This window comes from Pinus tabuliformis, chromosome 8 (genome assembly GCF_031772625.1).
Source record: "Pinus tabuliformis cultivar Carrire ecotype Pingquan chromosome 8, CPIR1, whole genome shotgun sequence".
Lineage (NCBI taxonomy): Eukaryota > Viridiplantae > Streptophyta > Pinopsida > Pinales > Pinaceae > Pinus > Pinus tabuliformis.
Genome location: NC_142294.1, coordinates 219,463,744 through 219,485,318, shown reverse-complemented (window position 1 = coordinate 219,485,318; position 21,575 = coordinate 219,463,744). Strand labels below are relative to the sequence as shown.

The 21,575-nt window shown below is 38.8% G+C and overlaps 1 protein-coding gene across 10 annotated transcripts in view; it reads left to right on the top strand.

Annotated features, from left to right (window-relative positions):
- LOC149234939 (uncharacterized) overlaps positions 1 to 15,827 on the top strand; it is a 103,529-nt gene extending 87,702 nt beyond the window's left edge. For 9 of the 10 annotated variants that reach the window (XM_089372002.1, XM_089372000.1, XM_089371997.1 and 6 more), the window contains one exon: positions 15,317 to 15,827. The gene's annotated coding sequence lies outside the window, so the exon portion shown is untranslated. Of the gene's footprint in view, positions 1 to 14,334; positions 14,827 to 15,316 lie in introns of all 10 variants that reach the window. The other variant, XM_089371995.1, reaches the window with a different exon arrangement.
- The last annotated feature ends 5,748 nt before the right edge of the window (positions 15,828 to 21,575 follow it).

Sequence of the window (21,575 nt, the reverse complement as noted above, 5' to 3'; positions counted from 1 at the left end):
TTGAACCATGGAGCCTCCTCAAATTGATTGTCTTCTATTTCAGTGGTAGAGGGAGACATCCTTAGGAGGATTGGAGACTTTCTTCCTTGACTTCGCCATTTGTGTTCTAAAGATTAACTTTCAAGTTGTTAGGCTTTGAATGAAGGTATTGGCTCTGATACCAATTGTTGGAAATACTAGGGGGGGGTGAATCAGTATTTCTTTTCAATTGTTATTTTACCATTTAAAACATTTATATTCAACACACAAGATGAACAACAAGAATAAATGCTTTTATTAATATAATCTTTGCAATAAAATAGATACAATATATATATGGTTCCAATCTGTTGCCAAGCACCAACTTGGACTTTTGTGAGGCTCCAACCTCCAGAGCACCAACTCTGTTTTGTCAAGGCACCAACCTTGGACTTAGGAGCACCAACTCCCAGGACACCAATCCTTCCAGTTCTGAGGCACCAACCTCAAGGGCTCCAACCCTTTGCTGTCAAGGCACCAACCTTGGATATAGGAGCACCAACTCCAAGGACACCAATCCTTCCAACTTCTGAGGCACCAACCCCAAGGGCTCCAACCCTCTGCTGTCAAGGCACCAACCTTGGATATAGGAGTACCAACTCCAAGGACACCAATCCTTCCACTTCTAAAGCACCAACCCCAAGTACACCAATCCTTCCAATTCTAAGGCTCCAACCCCAAGGGCTCCGACCCAATCTTGTCAAGGCATGTTTGATAGTGATTCTCTACTCCCAAAATTCTTCTTTACTGAATTCTGTCTGTTTACAGCTTCACTGTAGTCTCCATGCTACAACATTAATGGCAACCAGTCTTCACATGAAGAAGTCTTTACAACTCTTCATACTGTCCACACAGAGTCTGCAAAAGTTATCTCATGATGATATCAAATAGCCATCATGATCTCTGAGAATGTCTCCACATAGTTTTAGTGAGTCTACTATTAGTTGCACTAAGCTCTACACAAGAACCAACTCTCCGTTTCAAGCCTTTGTTCTCACTATCATGGTGAATGTTTCTAGCGTGACTACTGTGCACTGTTCTTGCTATTGAAATCTCTTACTTCGTAGAAATACATTCACACATGCTTCAATACTGGTGCTGGCTACTGTTCCCTTCAAGCGATATCAAATGAAACTTTATTTATTATATCACAGAATTGTTCTTCAGTATGCATTATGTACCTGATTAATTCATCACAGGTCTGAGTCTTTCACAGGGTAACACGATCAACAGAGTTGCTCGTCCTTCGACTGCCTCATGTTCGGCTGGACCTTCGTCTTCCTTCTGTCCTGTTGGACCTTCGGCCTCTTTCTATCTTGCTGGACCGTCGGCTTTTTTCTTCTAGTTCGCCAACAACCACTCATAAAGGCAATTCTCTATTTTCTTATACTGATACGCCTGACCTTTGGCTTCCCTTTCGCTCGCTTGAACTTCCGCTTCCTCTGTGCTCGCTCGACCTTTTGGCTTCCCTCCTCTGGTCGCTTTAGCTTCCTCAACGCTCGTCCATCTACGCTCGCTTGATTCTTCGGCTTCCTGGTCCATGGCTTCCTCTGTCTATTCGAGTGTTCCAATACTCACAGGACACATAAATTCAGAAGAGAGGCCGAATTACAAAGAAATGTTGCATATTAAAAAATATCAGAGAGGCCCTTTTTTCTTTAATATTTATACAATAGACTCAATCATTATTTACGGAGGATTTCATTGGAGAGGCTTGTACCAACAGGGAGGTCCCACATGCCACGTCACTATCTCAATCGCAATCGGCGGTCCGGCAGCGACAACCCTTATGATTTGCGTGACTTCCCCGATACCCGGATGCGATATTACATAAAGGTATATTTTATGGAGCTATCGGGTCCGTGTAGTATATCGCAATCGGCGTTTTGACATAGTTACAGTTCTTCACGACTTGCGATATGCGACGGATGTGATATAACAATAAACAGAAGTTTATATACTTGTCGGGTCCGTATATATATATTGCAATTGCAGTTTATAGTGTACCATCCCTTTATAACTTGCGATACATAACTTCCGACACGACGGACGCGATATAACATTAGGGCGTGTTATAATAGTGGTCCTCGTTCCGCACCGTCGATTTCTTCTGTATTAGATCTGACGATCAACACTTGGTCCGATCAACACAATCCATCGGAAGTTTGCTGCGCCGTAGATCTCTTCTCTCTAGATCTAACGGTCCCGACTTAACCTGCTCAATCCAAAAACCATCCGTTGATCCTTCACCGTCCATCAACCCACGCTAGATCCAATGGCCTACAGCGATTTCGGGTGGACTACTTGCATGAGAGTTACCCGCCCGAAATGAGCGGTTTTTCTCTCTCCTCTAGTTGCTATTTGTCAACCATTGAATGGAATCGGGTAACTCCCTCCTATCACCACTTACTGCTTATTCTCAACTCGATAAACCATTTCTGCTTATAAACCCGCCTTTCTCATTGACTAATGCCCAAGCTATTTAGCGCCCGATGACCGTAGATCTTCTACCATTGACGGCTGCGACGACTCCTCCGATTTCCCCAGCCGCTAATACTTAAATTAATCTCCGTCGTTCATTTCTTCGACTTTACGCTGCACGACTTAATCCTAGCCGCTCATTACAAACAATCTCGTCCGTTGATCTCCAAGATCCAACGGTTCCTGTGCGTTCAAACTTCATGTGTCTCCTCACTTTGACTTTGATTCATTTCTTCAGGGTTTCGGCCTTTCACTTTTCCGCTGCTCAACTCTCTTTGAGCCTGCCTTCTGCAAATTCATACATCGCTGATTTTCTCTGAGCTTCACTCAGATTCTTCAGTGGGATACATGCTTGTTCGATTCAGTTGGAGACCCATGCGGATGATTTTGTGCCCCCCACAACCATTTAGGGGCACCATTGGTCATTTGCTTGGAGATCAAGGGGCCATCCCCTTCATCACTATGTGTGGAGTCCTTCTATTCATTTTAGCACATGTTGGACTTCATTTGGCCTTCCAATGGCCCTCTTAGCTACTTATCTATCATTTTGGCCCTCTTGAGATGCTAATTATTCTTATTGTGGAGCTATTTGGCCTTGTCACCAAAGATATGTTATTTTGCACATTATTTTTATTGTAGGGGCATTATTAGGCATAATTAGGCCATTTGAATCCCTTGGTGGATCATATAAATATAAGAGGTTCATTTGATCTCTCATCATCACTTGGATTTGGGATATATTTTTCTAACGATTTCGGATCTGTAATTTGTGGAATGATTTGGATGATTAAATGCATTTTGATCTGTGGAATATTTTCGCTATCTCTCTTGGAGCTTCAATTTGGCAAATTTATGGATGGATATACTGTTTTTGTCATGTAAGTGCTCTTTTCATGTGAATTTCATAATGTTTCATGTCTAATGTATGGAATGCTATGTCATGATTTTACTTGTGCACTAAAACTTAATGCGAATTTATGAAACACTTGTAATCTTGGCTCATTGCATATGTTATTCATCTTGGAAAGAAGAACTATTTTTCCATGTGTAGGTTGTGGACCTTTTACCTTGAAACTCCATCAAATCTTGCATATCAAAGTCTAAATTTGTTGTGTAGCTGCATCCATTAGTAGTGAAGCTGCTTCTTTAGGCCTCCTTGAAGAGCAAAGTTCCCAAATCTTGGTCATTTTGACTCCAATCTTCCCATCTTTAGGCCTCCTTGAAGAGCAAAGTTCCCAAATCTTGGTCATTTTGACTCCAATCTTCCCAATAGCCAAGCACTGTTCCTAGATCCTTGGTGATCACATTAACTTAACAAATTGTCATTCTTTCACCTCCTTTCTTCCTCTTTTCTTCGTCCCCTAAGGATAAAGATATTTTTTAAGGCTCAGTCTACAATTTTAGGGGAGGAGGAATTCTAGGATTTTGTCCAGACAAGTTTCTTCATTTATGTCTCCTCTAGGCATCCTCTAGTTTTGAATCAATTCCGACGGTGGAATTTCAAATAAATTGATGCCCTAGCTATCACACCAAGAGGGAACCCTTGAACCTGCTTTGACTTGGGGATTTCTTGAAGGTTTGCACTTTGTAGTTCATCATTCAAAATCTTTTCTTAGCTATAGGTGATCGTTGAATGAGCCTTTACCACAGTATATCTCTCAACCCTTGGTCTCTTATAGTATTTCTCTCAAGGGGTTTTTCGTGGAAAGTCACCCTGAGCATTGTTGATCTAGATTGTCATTGATGTCAATATGGAAATATTCTGGATACTAAATAATGATGTGAAGCCAAGCAGAGCAGATCTGTGAAGCAACAGGAGCAAGAAGCCAAAGAGGAGAAGCCATCGAGAAGCAAAGAGGAACACATCGGCGGAGGAGCATAAATAGTGTTATCAGAGGAGCTAAGAACCCAATCTAAGAAACAAACCGTGGAAACCTTTTAACAAAAGTCCACAGCGCATTGGAGTTAACATATCAGCAGTATATTATATCGGTGGCTTTATTACGTGTCACATTGAAAACCTGCGATTGCGATACCATTGCGGACCCGCTGCACCATTGTAATACAACTCAATAGAATATCACATCCATCACATAATCGCAAACTATAAAGTTTATTATGTATCACCGCCCCAAATCCGTCGATTGCGATATGTGTATTGCAGACCCGCCGGACCATTACAATACTCCTTAAAGAAATATCGCATTCGTCGCATCAAAAGTTTCATATCGCAAGTCTTAAAGGGTTGTCACCGCGTAAAACTCCGATTACGATATTACTGCGGACCTGAAACATGTTATGATACCAACCGTATACAATATCGCATTTGTCGCATATTCGCAAGTTCTTTTAAAGCTGTTGTCACATTAAAACTCTGATTGCAAAATAAGGTGTGGACCCGATCGCTCCATTATAACACGCCCTAAAGAAACATCACATCCATCGTATCGGAACTTTCATATCACAAGACTTAAAGGGATGTAATGTTAAAACGCCGATTGCGATATAATATGCGGACCCGACAGCTCCATTAGAATACACCTTTATGTAATATCATGTCCGCCTCGTCAAGAGTCATATCACAAGTCTTAAGGATTGACACGGCCAAACCGCCAATTGCAATAAAGGTTGTGGACCCGACGGATTTATTAACGATTGTTTAATATTATATCACATCCGCTCCGTCGGCAATAGGGCAATCGACTATGTTATGAGCATGCTTGTAAGAGACCTCCAAAATTTGCGATTGCGGGATTTCGGAAAATTGCAATTGCGATTAATAACGTGGCATGTGGGACCTCCATGTGGGCCTTGGATGAATATTAAAAAGGGCCTCTTCGATATATTGTAGTGAGAGACCTCCGAAAGTTGCGATTGCAATTAGCGGTGACGTGGCATGTGGGGACCGACAGACTTATATTATAATATGGTTATAGCCTTTCTAGTTTCTTCGAAAATAAACAAGTTGGCCTCCCTCCAATAAACGTGTCTCTCAGTGATTGGTGAAACTCGTATAAAAATGAGTTAAAACGCTTCACTTCTATGCATCGATCTCGGGCATCAAAAGAGAGAACAAGGAAAGTTCACAACTCGTGAACTTGAAGAAACAAAGGAAGTCGAAGGTCTAGCAGACGACGAAGGTGCAGCAAATCCGAAGGTCGAGCAAAGAAGGAAACAGAAGACAGAGTTGGAGGACAATATTTTGACTTGATTCATCTTGGAAGGTTCGGACCTGAAGTGAAGCCATAGCACAGACAACGACCTGTTGCAAAGACTACAAGGACATGATTTGGTAAAGAAGTCCTTGGAAGCAGTATAATACAATCAAACATTTCTTGACAGAGTAAATCTATAGGGTCAAAGCCCTTGGGGTTGGTGCCTCAGAATTGGAAGGATTGGTTTCCTTGGAGTTGGTGCTCCTAAATTCAAGGTTGGTGCCTTGGTAAGATAGGGTCAGAGCCCTAGAGGTTGGAGCCTCATCAAAGTCCAAGTTGGTGCTTGGCAAAATTCATCAAATATTGTATTCAATCTTTTTCTATATTTAATAAAATCATTTCTTCGATTAAAATTGTAAAGAATCTAAACTGGTAATAATAACAGTTGAAATAAATACTGATTCACCCCCGTCTCAGTATTTCCAACAATTGGTATCAGAGCCAGCTTCTTCAGAATCAGCCTAACAGCTGGAAGAAGGATTCTTAGTTACAATGAAGAATCAAGAAATGACAAGAAGGCTTCCCTTGTTCGATGGTACTAATTTTGGTTTTTGGAAAAAGAGAATGTCTTACTACTTAATGTCCCTTGGACCAGAAGTTTGGAACGCTGTTTTGAATGGGTACAATGCCCCTCCCACTCTTCCTACTGATCAAGATGAAAGGAAAGCGTACATTGCAAATGCCAAATATCTAAATTCCATTACCAGTGGAATTACTGATTCTGAGTTTACGAAAGTCTTGAATTGTGACTCGGCCAAAGAAGTATGGGATAAGCTAGTTAGCTTATATGATGGGGACTCCAAAGTTAAGAAGGCAAAGCTTCAAACTCATAGGAGGCAGTTTGAAAGTCTGAAAATGGATGATGAAGAAGATATTGCATCATACTTCCTCCGAGTAGCTGAAGTAGTCAACTCTCTTAAAGCATTGGGAGAAAAGATTGAAGAAAGCATTGTTGTTCAAAAAGTCTTAAGATCTCTCCCAGACAGATTTGACTCCAAAATAAGTGCTATAGAAGAAATGAAGGACCTAGACACTCTCAAGATGGATGAACTTCATGGAATCCTCATTGCCTATGAGATGAGAAAAGGAATCCCAAGTTCCAAATATGCAACATTCAAGGCCTCAAAATAAAAAAAGGGGAAAGGATGGAATAACAACAGTGATGACTCTGATGTTGAATCTGAATTGGCGCAATTTGTATGAAGGCTAAAGAAAGGATCCAAGCTAAAAGGTAAGCACCCTCTTATCTATTTCAGATGTGGAAGAATAGGTCATTATGCTGCAAAATGTCCTCATAAGCATGACAGTGATGATGAGGAAGATTCAAAAGGAAGGATATACAAAAAGAAAGGATTTACGAAGAAGAATTTCCTTTCTAAACAAGATGAATCTGATGAGGGTGAATATGTGGTCATAAAAAAGAAATCATCCAAAGGAAGTAACGATGAATCAGATGAAGAAAATGACTATGCTGGAAGCAAGGAAGTACTATTTATGGAATTCACTAAAAATGATCAGTCAAGACAGGAAAATGAAGAAGATACAAACGAATTACTAATTAGTGCCATTGAGAAAAATGAAAAGTTACGAAAGAAGGTCATCTCACTTAAAACAAATAAAGAGGAAGCTGAAAGAAGGGAGGACATTATATGTGAAAGACATGACGCTGAAATAGTATCTCTCAAAAAGGAAATGGAACAAATCAAAAGAATTTGGCAAAGTTCTCAAACACTTGATCACATTCTCAACACTCAGAAATCTCAAAGTGACAAGTCCGGGATCAGTTTTTCATCAAGTGTTAAGGATAATACAAGAAGCTATGGCGACGTAGTTTGCAGTGATCCAAAAGAAGGAAAAACATCTCATCAAAGGCCCGACTCAAATCCAAAGAATGAAGAAAGAGCAACTCCAAGAAAGAATGTTTATTCAAATCATGGCTATTATAACAGGTACCAAACTATCTTTCTTAGACATTGTTATTATTGTAAAAGTTTTGGTCATGAAGCTGAACATTGTATGGCTCGTAAGAACGAAGCACCAAGATTGAAGGATCATACAAACAAACCATGTAGTCTCAAAGGGCAAGGACAAATCAAGACCTTCAACTCGTTTGATCCTTTGGCCAAATTTGATCCAATTTTCTCATTATGTAATGATAATGGACATAGCAAACAAAATTGCCCCCTCAAAAGTAGAGAAGCAAAAGATGAAAATCCCAATATGGATAAATGTGGTCTAGCTTTATGTGCTCACAGTGAGGAAAATCTTTGGTTTGTGGATAGTGGGTGCTCCAGACATATGACAGGTGACAAAAGGAAGTTTGTCTCATTAAACAAAAAGGAAGGAAATGTATCCTTTGGGAGTGGGTCTGCCAAAATTGTTGGAAAAGGAACCGTTACCCTTATTAATGGAAAAGGAAAGGCTCAAAATGCTTTGCTGGTAGATGGGCTCAAACACAATCTCTTGAGTGTTAGCCAAATCTGTGATCAAGGACATAATGTTGTCTTCAACACTAAAATTTGTGAAATAAGGAACTCTTCCTCAAGAGAACTTGTGGCAAAAGGAGTTAGAACATCAAATAACGTTTACATTCTAAACAAAATTCAAGAAGATAAATGTTATCTAAGTCAAACAAATGAAAGCTGGTTGTGGCATAAGCGACTGGGGCATACAAGTTTTGATAACTTGATCAATATCAGCAAAATCAATGCAGTAAGGGACATTCCAAAGATGTCCAAACCAGATCAAGTTGTATGTGGCCCATGTCAACATGGCAAGCAAACTAGAACCAACCACAAGACTAAGGAGTTCTCCACATCAAAACCTCTAGAGATCATTCATGCAGATTTATGTGGGCCAACCAGAACTCCAGCACTCCAAGGAGAAAGGTATTTTGCTTTATTTGTTGATGACTATACTAGAATGATGTGGGTATATTTCATAAAATATAAATCTAAAGCATTTGAATGTTTTAAGAATCTTAAAGCTCTTGTAGAAAATGAAAAGGATTCCAAAATTAAATGTCTTAGAACGGATAGAGGAGGAGAATTCACATCAAAAGAATTTGATGAATTCTGTAAAGAACATGGAATCGAAAGAGAGCTCTCCACTGCTAGAACACCTAAGCAAAATGGGGTAGTTGAAAGGAGAAACCGAACTGTTCAAGAAATGGCAAGAACTATGTTACTAGCAGTTGACTTGCAGCCAAAATTTTGGAAGGAAGCAGTTGGGACAATAGTTTATACCTTGAATCGAACTCAACTAAGACCAAATAATGAGAAGACTCCTTATGAATTATGGAAAGGAAGACCTGCTTCAGTAAAATACTTCAGGATTTTTGGAAGCAAATGCTTCATAAAGATCAATGATGACTCACCAGGAAAATTTGATTCTCGGGTTGACGAAGGAATATTTCTTGGGTATTCTACTAGAAGCAAAGCTTACAAGTGCTACAATAATCGATTATGGAAAATAGTGGAAAGTATTGATGTGAAGATTGATGAAGGGCTTCCAGAAAAGAAAATTGAAGATCATGAAGTTGACCCCTTTATTGAAGAAAGCGAAGAAGAACCTGAAAAGGAAGAAAAAGATCAAGAAAAACAAAAAGAAAAGGAACCATCTCAAACTCCTTCAAAAGTGAAATTCCTCCAAAAACATCATCCAGAAGAGCAGATTATTGGCAATGTAGATGAAGGAATACAAACCCGAAGAAGGATGACAAATACACTAAAGAGAAATGAGGTTGCTCTCCTATCTATGATAGAACCAAAAACTTTTACTCAAGCAAGGATCCTCATTGGGTGGAAGCCATGTCTCAAATCGAGAAAAATGAGACATGGGAGCTGGTACCTCGTCCAAAGGACAAAAATATCATTGGAACTAAGTGGGTGTTCAAGAACAAAATGAATGAAGATGGACAAATCATCAAAAATAAGGCAAGACTTGTCTGCAAAGGTTATTCACAAAATTGAAGGAGTCGAATTCGAAGAAACCTTTGCATCGGTAGCTCGTATGGAAGCTATAAGGATGTATTTACATGCTCCAAAGTCTATCAAATGGACGTAAAAGTAGCATTTCTGAATGGGGAACTCAAGGAAGAAGTCTACATGGAGCAACCAGAAGGTTTTGATCTAGCAGAAGGAAAAGACTTTGTATGTAAGTTAAAAAAGACATTATACGGTTTGAAACAAGCTCCTAGAGCATGGTATGCAAGACTAGATCACTATCTACAACAACGAAACTTCAAAAAGGGGGTGGCAGGAAGTAATCTCTACATGAAGATGGATGAGGATAAATTACTAATCACCCTTCTACATGTTGATGATCTGATTTTTGCTAGCAATAATGATGAAATGAGCCATGAATTTGCTCAAAATATGTCAAAAGAATTCGAAATGTCAATGATTGGTGAGCTATCCTACTTCCTTGGACTACAAGTATCGCAAACCACAGTAGGTATGTTTATCTCTCAAACAAAATATCTCAAAGATATGCTTAAAAGATATGTAATGGAAGAATGTGCACCTATGAGCACACCAATGACCACAAACTGCAAATTAAGCAAAGATGATGAATCACCCTCGGTAGATGCAACTCTTTACAGGTCAATAATTGGAGCTCTCTTATACTTAACTGCTACAAGGGTTGACATTATGCAAGTAGTGGGAATGGTGGGAAGATTTCAATCAGCTCCTAAGCAATCCCACATGTTGGCTATGAAAATAATTCTTAGATACTTGAATGGAACTCCTGACTTTGGTCTTTGGTATCCCAAAAGCACAAATACTACAGTGACAGCTTATACTGATGCTGATTGGACTGGAAGCATGGATGATCGTAAAAGCACTAGTGGAAATGCATTTTTTATGGGAGATTGCCTGGTAGCTTGGCTCAGAAAAAAACAATCATCTATATCTCTATGACTCTATCTCTATCTACAGCTGAAGCCGAATATATAGCCGCAACTGACTGTTGTACACAAATACTATGGATGAATGAAGCTTTGAATGTCAACATAGAAACTAGACATCCAATCACCATCTATTGTGATAACACAAGTGCTATCAGTCTCAGTAAAAATTCAGTGATGCACTCAAAAACCAAAGATATACCAATCAATTATCATTTTCTCCGTGAACAGGTGGCTGAACAAAACATCAAGTTGGAATATATCAATACCAAGGAACAAATTGCAGATATTTTCACCAAACCTCTTCCTCGAGAAGCATTTGAACATCTCCGTCAAAAGATGGGGGTTATTGCTCTAGCATCACACTAAACCGATTCTTAAAATGCCGCATGACAGGGGGAGCCCATGTGCACTCCTTTGCCATTGATGTCAAAGGGGGAGAGAAGAAGAATATTGCCATCAATGACAAAGGGGGAGATTGTTGATCTAGATTGTCATTGATGTCAATATGGAAATATTCTGGATAATAAATAATGATGTGAAGCCAAGCAAAGCAGATTCGTGAAGCAACAGGAGCAAGAAGCCAAAGAGGAGAGGCCATCGAGAAGCAAAGAGGAACACATTGGCGAAGGAGCATAAACAATGTTATTGGAGGAGCTAAGAACCCAATCTAAGAAACAAACCGTGGAAACCTTTTAACAAAAGTCCACAACGCATCAGAGTTAACATATCAACAATATATTATATCGGCAGCTTTATTACATGTCACATTGAAAACCTGCGATTGCGATAGCATTGCGGACCCGCTGCACCATTGTAATACAACTCAATAGAGTATCACATCCATCGCATAATCACAAACTATAATGTTTATTATGTATCATGCCCCAAATCCGCCAATTGCGATATGTGTATTGCGGACCCGCCAGACCATTACAATACTCCTTTAAAGAAATATTGCATCCGTCGCATCGAAAGTTTCATATCGCAAGTCTTAAAGGGTTGTCACCGTGTAAAGCCTCGATTGTGATATTACTGCGGACCTGAAATAGGTTATGGTAACAACCCTATACAATATCGCATCCGTCGCATAATCGCAAGTCCTTTTAAAGCTATTGTCACATTAAAACCCCGATTGCAATATAAGGTGCAGACCTGATCGCTCCATTATAACACGCCCTAAAGAAACATCGCATCCATCGTATCAGAACTTTCATATCACAAGACTTAAAGGGATGTAATGTTAAAATGCCGATTACGATATAATATGCGGACCCGATAACTCCATTAGAATACAACTTTATGTAATATCGCGTCTGCCTCATCGGGAGTCATATCGCAAGTCTTAATGATTGACACGACCAAACCGCCGATTGCGATAAAGGTTGTAGACTCGGAAGATTTATTAACGATTGTCTAATATTATATCGCATCCGCTCAGTTGGCAATAGGGCAATCAACTATGTTATGGGCATGCTTGTAAGAGACCTCCAAAATTTGTGATTGCGAGATTTCGGAAATTGTGATTGCGATTAATAACGTGGCATGTGGGACCTTGGATGAATATTAAAAACAGCCTCTCTGATATATTGTAGTAAGAGACCTCCAAAAGTTGCGATTGCGATTAGCAGTGACGTGGCATGTGGGGACCACCAGACTTCTATTATAATATGGTTATAGCCTCTCTGGTTTCTCCGAAAATAAACAAGTCGGCCTCCCTCCAATAAATGTGTCTCTCAGTGATTGGTGAAATTCGTATAAAAACGAGTTAAAATGCTTCACTTCTATGCATCGATCTCGGGCATCAAAAGAGAGAACAAGGAAAGTTCAGAACTCGTGAACTTGAAGAAACAAAGGAAGCCGAAGGTCTAGCAGACGACGAAGGTGCAACAGAAGTCGAAGGCCGAGCAAAGAAGGAAGCAAAAAAGATAGAGTGGGAGGACAATCTTTTGACTTGATTCATCTTGGAAGGTTTGGACCCGAAGTGAAGCCATAGCGCAGACAATGACCTATTGCAAAGACTACAAGGATAGGATTTGGTAAAGAAGTCCTTGGAAGCAGTATAATACAATCAAACATTTCTTGACAGAATAAATATATAGGGTCAAAGCCCTTGGGGTTGGTGCCTTGGTAAGATAGGGTCGGAGCCCTAAAGGTTGGAACCTCATCAAAGTCCAAGTTGGTACTTGCAAAAATTCATCAGATATTGTATTCAATCTTTTTCTATATTTAATAAAATCATTTCTTTGATTAAAATTGTAAAGAATCTAAACTGGTAATAATAACAATTGAAAAGAAATACTGATTCACACCCCTCAAAATATTTCCAACAAGCTTCTCCCAAAGCTCACACTTTAATGGAATCTTTCCATTGAATGAGTCATCCTTCCCTCACTTTGAACCCTAGTATAAACACATCAATCACAAGTGAGGGGTTTTGGAAGTTTTGATCTTAGGCATTCATCATTTTTAAATATTCCTAAGCCTGAGGTCATCATTCATAGGTCTTTCTTGGGGAGCCTTTTAGTGTTTCTTCAAGTATTTGAACCATTAATTGAGCCTCTCCTTTGAATGGGCCTAGGAAATCACATTATACCTTGCCATTGATCCTATCATTCAAGTGATTTCCTCCATACTGGTACTCCTCCCATCAGTGAAAGTCCGTAAAGAGCAAGGGACGTCGACTGAGGTGATAGTGGGTCCTTGTCCTGTTGTTGCCATTTGGTCTAGTAGCTGGCCCTTAGGAACCCCTCCTAGGGTCCCCCTGCTAGATCGCGCCGTAATAGGGCCTATTTCTGTACCTTGTGCTGCCTCATAGAATTTGGGGGTTTTCTCCAACCATCTGCAAAACTCATCCGCTTGTGCCACTCTCCTTGAGTAATACATAAATTTCCTTTAGAATTTGATTACTCTGCATTGCATACTTGCTTCTTCTCTCTCTGTGGATTGTTGAACTAATGCTCATAGATTCAAATAGTTATTGAAGTGTGAAATTGTGGGTCATTCATGTAATTATAGTAGTAGCCTGTAAAGCTTTAGTACTGGGCAGAGCAATTTAATGTTTTAAACTTCAGATCACAAAATTATAACAGGGCCAATAGTTAAATTCTCGAACATTTTTCCCTTGAGATGCAAATGGTGTTTTTTCTCCCCATAGAACATTTTGACTTCAACCAGCCGTATCTTGCTAACTTGCAGTGAAATGCATGCCCAATGAATACATCCTGCATAAGTTCATAATTATTGACAACTAAATGGTCAGGTCTCTTAGGTTTAAATCTTTTTGCTCTCTATTGCCATAATATAATTGTTTGGTGTCTTGTGGCAACCAAAAAGCACTTTAGAGTTGCATGCCCATTCCAAACCTCCCTACAGCCTTGTGTATTTCCATGCTTTCCTTTTGGGAATTCTATGCCGTCCCCTTACAATGTGGTGAATATATGTTTCTGTGACAATTATCTGAACAATATTTTTCACTTAGTTTTCCATTTATAGCTAAAAACATAGCATCTCATTTTCCTGTATACTTATTCGCTTCTTATTTGATGGCATCTCCGAGGTAAACTTACTTTATTATGCGCTTCGCCATTAATGTTAATGACAAGGCAAAATTTTAATAGAAAACGAATATAGGAAACTAATATCATGTCAAGGGATCCATGAAAATAATTTTTTATCGCTAAAGTTTTGAGAATAAAATTTTGTAAACAGGTACTCCAAATCTGTTACAGTTCTGTTATTATGAAAAACAGAGCTCATTACCTTATTTTCCATCTTGTCTTGGTGATTGGAGGTGCCAAGCACCGTGCAGACTTCCCTCAAAGGGACTCAGAGCATGTCATATATGTGAGATAGCACATGTCTTACCGATTGGTTGTTGGAAGCCTCACTGCTGATTGGAGGTGCCAAGCACCGTGCAGACTTCCCTCAAAGGGACTCAGAGCATGTCATATATGTGAGATAGCACATGTCTTACCGATTGGTTGTTGGAAGCCTCACCTTGACATTGTGACAGGGTCACACTTGCTTCTTAAGTAGAGCTACTCCCCAGCCCAGATTGAGCTGTGAGAAGCCTATCACTAGTTTCTTTGCTCTGGGATCATATGTTAGAGGAGTTACAACAGATACTCCAGTACTCCTAGGTTCTGCCAGCTATATTCTCTCTGCTTGGGGCACTCCTCAAAGGACATCGGGTTCTGCACGGTATGCTTCCCAGTGATTCATGATGACAGGGACTTCTATACTCTCTTTTCTTCTGTTTCCATCTTTGTTATATAATTAGCGTCCTCTCTTTCTAGTGTTTGGCTTTCTGGTTCACCCATTCTCATGTATTTCTCTGTTGGATCTTTTCATCTTTTATTATATAGTGTGCTCTTAGAACTCCCACTTTCCGATGTTCATTGATTGTATTTTCTAGCCCCAGTGGCCTGTCTTTGATTATTCATGGATATTAATGAAATCTGTGAAGTTAAATTTTCTGTCTCAGTACTTTCTTCCTGTATTTAGGCACATATGTCCCTCCTGGAAATCACTTCTATACATAAAACTGCGTAAAATGCAGTTTTATGTAGGAAACCAACTTGAGCGGGTAAAATTTTTGTCTTCTGCCTTTTCTTTTTGTGCAAAATGTGAGACCTGGAAGGGGTGGATTTAATTGTTATTGATATAGTTTCTATTCTTTTCCTTGGCTCAGCAAAATACACAAGTTGGAATGAAGATATAACTGCTGGAAGTGAGATGAAGGTTGCTGTTGGGTTATACCAGTTCTTCATGTATTATTTTCTTTGTATATATCACTCAAGATTGGATATCATCTCTGCTCATCATCAAAAGACGAGGCTTATTGCAGACTATGTACAAGTTGGAATGAAGGCATAACTGCTGAAGTGAGATGAAGGTTGCTGTTGGTTTATACCAGTTGTTCATGTATTATTTTTCTTGTATATATCACTCAAGGTTGGATATCATCTTTGCTCATCATCAAAAGATGAGGCTTATTACAGGCTATATTATTCACCAGTAGAGACGTCTTAGCATGTGTGTGATTGATGAAAGAGGTTATTGTATCATTGTCTATAGAGTTGCTGTTGGGATATACCAGGCCTTCATGTATTATTTTTTTGTATATATCACTAAAGGTTGGATATCATCTCTGCCCATCATCAAAAGATGAGGCTTATTACAGACTATATTATTCACCAGGAGAGACGTCTTAACATGTCTGTGATTGATTAAAAAGGTTTATTGTATTATTGTCTCTAGAAATTCAAGGTGCTGTACCTAAGAATATAGTGACATGCTATTTTTGAAAATGGTGGAAAAGTTTCCTGTTTCTAAATAATGTAGTTAATCCTAGGTCATTCTTATATTATTTGAGAATGAATGACAATGGAATAATATAATAGAGAAACGACGAGAGTCACAGGTGGCACTTGAGAGACCTAAGTCACCTAACTTGGAAAAATTGTAAGACGGAGTACTATTTTGCACTGGAGTCGATACAGGAAGAAAGTACTTTATTTGCCTCTCGTTTTATATGTTATTTGCCTGGTCAAGTTCCATACGGTATTACTACTTGATAGAATTTTGAGTGTCAAGGTATAATTCTGGATAAGTCATCTATTTAGAAGGGTGATTTTTCATGAACAACATATTCATAATCTGTTTGAAGGTTGATTGCATTTTTGGTGGAACTTAATTTTATAAAATCCATTATAAAATCCAAACTCTTCTGATGTCTGTAATCATAAATCTGAGTCAGCTAAATGATGCTAAGCTGGAATGGGATTACCTATTCAAATGACAATCACATGAGATTTTTGTGTTTCAGTTTCACAATGATTTCACACATAATTGTGTTGAAATTCGAATGCGAGATGAATTTCTTATCATGGTAATTATTTGTGATTGTTTATGTATCTCTTTTCCATTTAGTTTTTAGTTTATTAATTAAATCATTAAGCAATTACACAAATACAATGCACAAAAAGACGAGACACAAGAAATTAGGCTCCAAGCCAGGGCAAAACCCACAAGGGGAAAACCAATCAATCCTTCGGAGAAATCCAAGTCAAACTAATCAAGGTTCCAAGTGCCAAGTCAGCCCTCCATAAAACTCAACATGAAGTCTGTCCATAGGTCACAGAAGATAGATGTCCCAAATAATTTGCACATCATAGAAATCTGGTCTCTTAATTTAACTTTTATCATCGCAGAGAAGTGCCACAAGTAAGCCCGAAGAATCACAGAATATCTAAACTGTTCACAGAGAAGATACCCGCCTTGTTACAAAGAAAATGCCTGGACTGTCACAGAGAAGATGCTCAACCTGTTACAAAGAAGGTGCCTAAACTATCACAAAGAAGATGCCTGAATTGTCACAGAGAAGATGCCTCAGACCCAAATTATTCTTCAACAGATGACCACCGAGTTGATTGCCAAACGCTGGAGGAAATATGCCAATATATAGTTGTTCGATCATATGAAGAGTCATGTCCTTTGGGCTGGGCAACTTATCCATGGGGAGGGCCGACTTGGCAACTTGGACAAACAAATGACACTTTACAAAAATCCAATTTTTTCTTCTTTTTATAGGGTCATGAAGAATATGCCCTATGACTTTTTCTTTTGACCAGAATAAAGCATGAAGAACATGTTTGATAAAAATAATAATAATTTTGTTTGTTTTTTGTTTTTCCATAAAATATAATTGATACAAGTAGAATAACAATTATGAAGACCAAACCTAGTTACAATTCCAACAAATTGGAGTGTATATTCACATCTTAAGAGTGTTTTGCTTCTATATTTTTGTTAGGATGGAGTTGCAATTTACATTCGTTCTGTTAACGATTCATGTTTGCAAACAATCTCTGATTCATTGTTTGTTTTCATTAGTGAACTTATTTATAATTTCCATTTTTCTAAATCATTTACAAGATCAAAATGTATTAAAAAATGAAATCATGTACAAAGTATGTAACTATTGCATACAACGTATGTGAAAATTTAAATACTATTGCAATTATTGGTTATTATCCTCGTATCTTAAGATTATTTGTCAACTGTAAAATACTTGCGGCAAATACTAAAGAAACCACAACTACAACTTCACTGAAAATATTTAACCATAGGAACTCAGAAGATTATGCACACACATAAATAATAGACACCAATATTTTGGACTAATTGTCTTTGCAAAAACCACAAGGTAAAACCAATTTTGTAGAGGATGGTTTTATTATTATTAATCTTCAACAATTTGAGAGTACATCAATCTGCTTGCCTGACACTGACAAAGCTCTGGGAAATTTTCTCCACTACTCCAACTGGCAAATTGATCTAGAAACACTAAGTTTCCTCTACAAAAACAAACTCGGCCTCCTCCAACAAACTTGCACCCTCTGCTTGCAACTCGCATTGGATCTTGCAACTCGCATCGGCAACTAAAAAATGCATTGAAAATTTATTCCAACGAATACACTGCCTCCCTCTATCTTCTGAAGCTACTCACACCTTCTCTGACAATTCTTCTGGCAACTGGAAATGGAATTTTCTCCTCTAGTTATTCACACTGGATAAATTGGCTATTCACACTACTTGCTCGACCCTCTTTTTGCAGATAAATTCAGTCTCTCTCTGACTATGTGAATACTATAAATCTCTATGAAAATCTCTTTCATAATCCTTCTCCTAAATTCTCCCTGCTGAAACCTTTTTGTTGGTGTTCCTTGTTAGTTTCTGTAACATTGGATGTATTCTAGACACAAAATTTGGTGGAGAGGCCAGAATGCATGAGATCTCAAAAACCCAGAAATCGTTTATGGAAATTCCACCTAGAGATGACTTAATTAGATTATTATTCATTTTTTTTAATGTTTCCTAAGTCTAAACTTAGGAACACTGGTTCATTAATCAGAATTAATTAAGTCAAGGTGAGAATAGTCTAAAAACTCACACAGATTGACTTCAAGAATATCCTAGCCCTTGATTAAGATTTGATCTTGGCCGTTGGAGCCCCAACAGAGGATTATAAGAAGTCGACAGACACTTAGAGAAGACACACCAGTGTCACTTGGAGAATTCAATTTTCTAGAGTAGCAGCAGTCAGTTGCTAGAGAGTTCGAGCTTTAATGAGGAAGCATAAACAATGAGGGGCAAAGATAGTGAAATTGGAGGAGGATTTCCATATCCAGTGAGTGCATTTGCAGAGAGGCAGAAGAGCCACAATGAGGTTGACATAGGGATTGCACAATAACCTCTAAAGGTAGTTCAATTTGTAGATTTGGGAAGTCGTTTTAGTGTTTCGATGGTAGAATAATTTTGCAGAGGCTAGGAGAAGCATTTCCAGAGCCGGTGGAAAACAAAAGAAGCAACTTAGAGTGAGATCCAAGTCGTACAAATTAGAGCCTGCGCAGAGACCACACAGAGGGTGACGCAGAGCAATTCATAGAGGGTTTCAAAGGTCAGTCTCCAGAGCTGGATTTGCCTGTGGGGTGAGGAAAATTCCTCACTAGATTTTTACCAATATTTCTCTCTGTAGGATTGACAAATTCAACATCTAGATTATTGTACTCAGATTTCACTGCTGCATAATAATAAAATCCTCATTTGTTGTATCGGTTTTCCCAAGTCGGTTTTTTCTGGGGATAATTGTTCAAAATAATGGTGTCATTTTTATTGTGTGTACTAGGTTTTCTCAGATTCTAGTGCTATTTTTCTTTCGCAGTTTATTTGTGAAGTTTGCAGTAGTGAATTATTTGTTGTTTGTGTGGGAAAATAAATTGTTAAATTAAATTAACAATTAGAAGAATAATTTCTAGTTTCTACAATAGGATTTCAGTTTTGGATTTTTCACATGGTATTGAAGCATGAGTGATCAGCCAGGGAGCTCAAAAGAGGAGAAAATAATTCGCCGCTCAAAGGGAGTAGCACGGCAAAATTCTTAGAGGCAGCGCAACGACACAAACAATGTGAATTGCCCAATTGCAGTATGAAAGTAGCAGTTCCCCAGGATGGAGATCAACTAAAGGAGTACAGGAAGGAAATGGCGGAGGCGAAGAAGATGATTTTGAATGGAGTTCGAGATCACATAGTCTCGCATATTTTTGGCAAGAATATTGCCAGGGAAATGTGGGTAGCTCTCTCTATGCTCTATCAGAGTTCTTCCAAGCAACAGAAGATGTTTCTCCAAGAGAAGTTGAGAACCATCAGGATGCAGAAGGGTGAAGACATAGATCTCTTTCTCACTCGAATTTAGGAGGTTACAGATCAACTAGCAGGTGTTGGGGAGGCGCCCCAACCTATAGAGCTTGTACAAATGACACTAAATAATGTCTCAAATGATTGGCAAGTGCTTGTCCAAAGCATGTTAGGCAGAGACACTTTGTCTGGTTGGAATAGGATGTGGGCTGATTTGCAGCTGGAGGAGTTGAGGCGAACTATAGTAAAGAGCACCATCAGAGGTAGCAGCAACAATGTTGAATAGTGTAACTAGGTTTGGTCTTCATAATGACATGTAATTACGATTTCATGTAAAGAAATGTAAATAAGAAATATGTAATTATTATGTTGACTTGCTTCATGAGTTTCATGAGCAAGGGATTTTGTTTTTGAGTCAAGGCTCCCATTGAGAGTCTTTAGGGTTTATTCATTTAGACATAAAATAGTCATTGTCATGTAAATGAAGTCATGTTACACTTTGTAATAGGTCAATATTGTCTATGTAAAATATTCTCCAAGAACTTGTCACCAAAACCATTCAAGCCGGCCTACAAACCCTGAACAAACTGCAAGATGAAGTCGGCCTAAACTCCAACTGTCAAGTCGGCCTAAAGGGAAACAAAGAAGGGTAAAAATAGCCCTACTCGGCCTCATTTGGAGACACACAATTCCAAGAAGCATTCACTGGAAAAATACGAAGAGAAGGCAAGACAAAGAGGGCTAAATGGAGAGTGAAGGAGTAGCAAAAGAGAAGTGCGAAGATTCTTCTGGGACATCATCTTTTGGGTATAACAAAGATTCTTCTGGGAAGTCTGAAGTCTGGGCAGTGGATTCTTCTGGGAAGTGCGAAGTCTGGGCAGCAAATTCTTCCGATGAGTGCGAAGTTAAGGCAGTGAAATTCTTCTGGGGCAACAAGAGAGAGACTCTACTAAGTGATCAAAGTAGAGACCGAGGTTCTCTCTAGAAGACCTAGAGACCGAGATTCTCTAGGGAAGTTGTGAAGGTGCAGTATAAGAGATAGAGACAGAGTTTCTTTAGGAGGAAAGGCAAAGGAAGGAAGAGGCAAAACATTGAGGTAGGTGACAAGGTTCTTGGGAGGATACTATAGTCAAGGGTCCGTGTCATGGTCTTGGTACTTATCAATTGAAGATCTAGAGGAATAATTTTATCAGGTTTTCCTCTCAAGAGGTGAGAGGTTTTGGCCTTGGCTGGAGAAGCCTATATACTGTGTCACTTGTCTTTATTTATCGATAATTTTCTTGATGAAAAGAACACATTAAGAAGATAACAAAGAAAGATCATAAGTTAAGAAGTAAAAACATATCACAAGCAATCATCAAGCAGAGAAATTGCTGACATTGAATGCCCTAGGTTTCTCAACATGGAATCAGAGCTAAGGTGTTGAAGACAAGAAGGGGAAGTCAAAGCAAGTTGACACACTGGGAATCATCTTTAAGAAGGAAGCAAAAACCCTAGAAGCACTTCAAATATCATCACATCATCAAAGGAAGTGGAATCTCTTCAAATCTAAGGAAGATTGTATCAAAAGTCAATCCTCTCTCTTGAAGCAAAAGACAGTCCTCCCTGACCGAAAGATTTGAAGCAAGAAGCGGCAAGTTCATCATCAAAGTTGAATATTTGATCTTCACAAGTAAGTACCTCTTTCTATAATATAATCTAGGAAAATGGCTTCATGTTTTAAGGAATATCAAAAGCTGGTTGGGGTATCA